At 35.4% G+C, this 4,903-nt stretch overlaps 1 pseudogene; it reads right to left on the bottom strand.

Moving 5' to 3' along the window:
• Positions 1-3,754: 3,754 nt before the first annotated feature.
• Positions 3,755-4,676, bottom strand: LOC100623951 (uS5 assembly chaperone PDCD2 pseudogene; annotated as a pseudogene).
• Positions 4,677-4,903: the final 227 nt, after the last annotated feature.

Genomic DNA, 4,903 nt, shown 5'->3' with positions numbered 1-4,903 from the left:
CAATGACTTCACTTAGTATGAGAATTTCTAGTTGCCCCATCCATGTTGCTGAAAATGGCATTGTTTTGTTCTTTCTTACGGCTGAGCTGAGTAGTATTACATTGTATATATGTACCACGTCTTCTTAGTCCACTCATTTTTTGAGGGACATTTAGGTTGTTTCTAAATTGGCTATTGTGAATAGTGCTGCAATGAACACAGAGGTGCATGTATTTTTTTGAATGAAATTTTTGTCTGGATATATGCCCAGGAGTGGCATTGCTGGATCATATAGTAGTTCTATATTCAGTTTTTTGAGGAACCACCACAGTGTTCTCCATAGTGGTTGTACCAATTTACATTCCCACCAACAGTGTAGGAGGGTTCCTTTTCTCCATACCTTCTCCAGCATTTGTTATTTGTAGACTTATTAAAGGTGGCCATTCTAATAGGTGTTTTGATTTGCATTTCTCTAATAAGTAATGATGTTGAACATTTTTTCATGTGTCTATTGGCCATCTATATGTCTATTTAGGTCTTCTGCCCATTTTTTGATTGGGTTGTTTGATTTTTTTTTGTTGAGTTTATGAATTGTTTGGATATTTTGGAGATTAAGCCTTTGTTGGTTGCATTATTTGAAATTATTTTCTCCCATTTTGTAGGTTATCTTTTTCATTTTTTTATGGTTTCCTTTGCTGTGCAAAACCTTGTAAATTTGATTAGGTCCCATTGGTTTATTTTTGTTTTTACTTCTACTGCTTTGGGAAACTGACCTAAGAAAACATTTGTAGGTTGACGTCAGAGAATGTTTTGCCTATGATCTCTTCTAGGAGTTTGATGGTGTCTTGTCTTATGTTTAAGTCTTTGAGCCATTTTGAGTTTATTTTTGTGCATGGTGTGAGGGTGTGTTCCAGTTTCATTGCTTTACATGCAGCTGTCCAGTTTTTCCCAGCACCACTTGCTGAAAAGACTCTCTTCTTTCCCATTTTATATTCTTGCCTCCTTTTTTGAAGATTAATTGACCATAAGTGTCTGGGCTTATTTCTGGGCTCTCTATTCTGTTCCATTGGTCATCAGTCTGTTTTTGTACCAGTACCACACTGTCTTAATTACTGTCGCTTTGTAATATTATCTAAAGTCTGGGAGAGTTTTGCTCCAGCTTTGTTTTTTTTCCCTTGGGATTTCTTTGGCAATTTTGGGTCTTTTATGGTTTCATATAAATTTTTAGATTATTTGTTCTAGTTCTGTGAAAAAATGTCATGTGTAATTTCATAGGGATCACATTAAATCTGTAATTGCTTTGGGTAATATGGCCATTTTAACAATACTAATTCTTCCAGTCCAGGAGCATGGGATATCTTTCCATTTCTTTGAATCCTCTTTAATTTCATTGATTAATGTTTTATAGTTCTTGGTGTATAATTCTTTCATCTCATTGGTCTGATTTATTTCTAGGTATTTAATTTTTTTGGCTATGATTTTAAAAGGTATTGCTTTTTATATTCCTTTTCTAATATTTCATTGTTAGTATACAGGAGTGCAACCAATTTCTTAATGTTAATCTTGTATCCTGCTACTTTGAGGAATTTGTTGACCAGTTTGAATAGTTTTTGTGTGGAGGCCTTAGGGTTTTCTATATATAGTAAGTTTCATGTTATCTGCATATAGTGACAATTTTAACCTCTTCTCTTCCAATTTGGATACCTTTTGTTTCTTTTGTTTGTCTTACTGCTGTGGCTAGGACTTCTAAGACTATGTTGAGTAAAAGTGGTAAGAGTGGGCATCCTTTTCTTGTTCCAGATTTTAGCAGGAAGGCTTTAGCTTTTCTTCATTGAGTATTATATTGGCTGTGGGTTTGTCATAAATGGCTTTTATTATGTTGAGATATGTTCCCTCTATATCCATTTTGGTAAGTTTTTTTTTTTTTATCATGAATGGATGTTGGATTTTGTCAAATGTTTTTTCTTCATCTATTGAGATGATTATGCAGTTTTTGACTTTTCTTAATGTGGTATATGATATTGATTGATTCGCATATATTGAACCATCCTTGTGAATTTGGGGTGAATCCAACTTGGTTGTGGTGTATGATTTTTTTTTTTTGGTCTTTTTGCCATTTTTTCGGCAGCTCCCACAGCATATGGAGGTTCCCAGGCTAGGGGTGTAATCAGAGCTGTAGCTGCCAGCCTATGCCAGAGCCACAGCAATGCGGGATCTGAGTCGCATCTGCGACGTACACCACAGCTCATGGCAATGCCAGATCGTTAACCCACTAAGCAAGGGGTTAGGGATTGAACCCGCAACCTTATGGTTCCTAGTCGGATTCGTTAACCACTGTGCCATGATGGGAACTCCATGGTGTATGATTTTTTGATGTGTTGTTGGATTCAGTTGGCTAAAACTTTGTTGAGAATTTTTGCATCTATATTCATCAAAGATATTGGCCTATAATTTTCTTTTTTCCAGTATCTTTGGTTTTGGTATTAAGATAATGGTGGCTATAGGATGTCTTAGGGAGTGTTCCTTCTTCATTCTTTTGGAGAAGTTTAAGAAGGATTGGTATAAGTTCTTTGCATGTTTAGTAGAATTTGCCTGTGAAGTCATTTGGTACTGGACTTTTGTTTGTAGGGAGTGCCTTTTTTTTTTTTTTTAGATCAGTTCTGTTTTATTGTCTCATTATCTTTTTTTTATCTTTTTTTAAATAATTTTTTTTTATTTTCCCACTGTACAGTAAGCGGGTCAGGTTATCCTTACATGTATACATTACAATTACATTTTTTCCCCCACCCTTTCTTCTGTTGCAACATGAGTATTTAGACAAAGTTCTCAACCTTTTTTTTTTTAAATTACATATTCAATTTCATTTTTAGTGATTGTTATGTTCACATTATCTACTTCTTCTTGATTCAGTTTTGGTGGGCTGTATATCTCTAAAAAGTGGTCCTTTTCTTCTAGGTTGTCAAATTTGTTGGCATTTATTTGTTCATAGTATTCTCTTATAGTTTTTTCTTTTGCTGCATTATCTTTTGAGATTCCTCCTTTTTCATTTCTTATTTTGTTTATTTTATTCTCCCTCTTTTCTTATTTGTGAGTCTGGCCAGAGGTTTGTCAATTCTTTTACCCTTTCAAAGAATCAGCTCTTGGTTTTCTTGATTTTTCCTATTGTTTTACTTAATCTCTATTTTATTGATTTCCTCTTTGGTCTTTATGATTTCATTCCTTCTGCTGGTTGTAGGTTTTATTTGCTTTTTCTATTTTTTTCAGGTAGCAGGTTAGGTTGTTAATTTGAGATTTTTTTTTCAGGAACTTCCCTCCAAGAACCACTTTTGCAGTGTCCAACAGATTTTTTTTTAGACACACAACCCATTTTTATTGTAGAAATAAATACAAGTAAAATGATCATATCACTTATTCCAACTGTTCAGTTAACCAATTTAAATGTAGTGTTTATCTTTCCAGATTATTTTTTGTACACATATGTAGGTATAAATATTTTTATGAAAATATGATCACACTATGAGTACCTGTCCATGTCTTATTTGATATGTGTGTATCATTAAGACTGCATAGCATATCCTGCTGGATAGATGCACCAAAATTTACTTAATTCTCTGTCAGTGGACATTTTTGTCTAATTTAAAGACAATGTAAACGAGACCTAAAACAATATCTATATATATCTCTAGCATAATTATTTCCTTAGGATAAAGTCCTAGAAATGGAATTGCAAGGTCTAAGACATTATGGATGTTTTTAAGGCTTTCCAACATTGTCTTTAAGCTGTATGTAGTATATCCTGCTTTCAAACAACTTCCTCTGCATAGCCAGTGCCCAATCCATAGCTTTCAGCATAGGTGAAGATGGCCAAGATGCCCAACCAATATTCTTGATTGTAAGACTTAAGGTAGTTGAGCAACTGAGGCATGACATGGAATTCAAATATTCCCTTGGCACCACAGGGGCAATCTGGAATATCCTTTTGTTGAGAGATATTTTCACCAGAAATCCAGATGGAGGCAACCCCTCTGAAATATCTGAGAATCTGTTCTGGTTCAAGGAATGTTTTAGTTTTAAACTTCTGGAAAATTCTATATTCCCTAGATTCATGCTTTGCCATGGAATCCAATTCTTCCTCAGGCGCTTCACCCATGCTCCCTATAATCTCTGATTTATCTTCTTTTTCTACAACTTCAGGCATAATCTCATTTTCTATTTCTATTACAATTTCAAACTCTGGAAAAAGGAAGTTGTGGTCTAGAACTGTCCAAATTATCTGTTTGTGCACAAGTCTTCTTATGTCCCAATCTCCAGGCCAATGCCTGATGCTCCTTACTGCAGTAATGTGCCTGTTGATATATGGAGCACGTTTTGGGGCCTTAATAGCCACAAACCCTGCAGAGATGAGCAACAGACTTGAGCTAGATGCTCAGGGATTCTCCTGTGTCTCGGGGAGGATCCTCAGAAGGTGGTTCATAGGTGTAGAAGTCATTTCTCCTGGGTAGCTGATTTCTAAAAACTAGGGGGCTGATGACTATGTTCTTGAGTAGCTGTTGGGTGAGAATGCTGAACTCTAACACTTGATGTAGGTCCCCAGAACGTTGTCTCTTTGGAGAAAGAATTTTGCAAAGAGTAAGTTTTGAGGCAATTACGTTTTTATTTAAAGAGAGAGGAGATAGGTGTGGAGAAAATACAGGCATAGGTAGGCTGGGGTAGAGGGGAGGAGAGGGGGGAAAGAGAAAGAACAAGAGAGAAAGAGAGCCCAACAGATTTTGAATGGTTGTGTTTTCATTGCTGTTTGTATTTTTTAATTTCCCTTTTGATTTCCTCATTGACCCATTCGTTTTTTAGTAGCTTATCATTTAGTCTCCATGTAGTCAGTTTCTTTCAAATTTTTTCCCTTGTGGTTGATTTCTAGTTTCATGCC

The sequence above is a fragment of the Sus scrofa genome, chromosome 13, assembly GCF_054392235.1.
Source record: "Sus scrofa isolate SSC_HxYL_T2T_F1_AM1 chromosome 13, Sscrofa_HxYL_maternal_Yorkshire_Landrace_v2.0, whole genome shotgun sequence".
NCBI lineage: Eukaryota > Metazoa > Chordata > Mammalia > Artiodactyla > Suidae > Sus > Sus scrofa.
The sequence above is the reverse complement of the archived record's forward strand: the minus strand, read 5'-3'. Positions and strand labels throughout refer to the sequence as shown.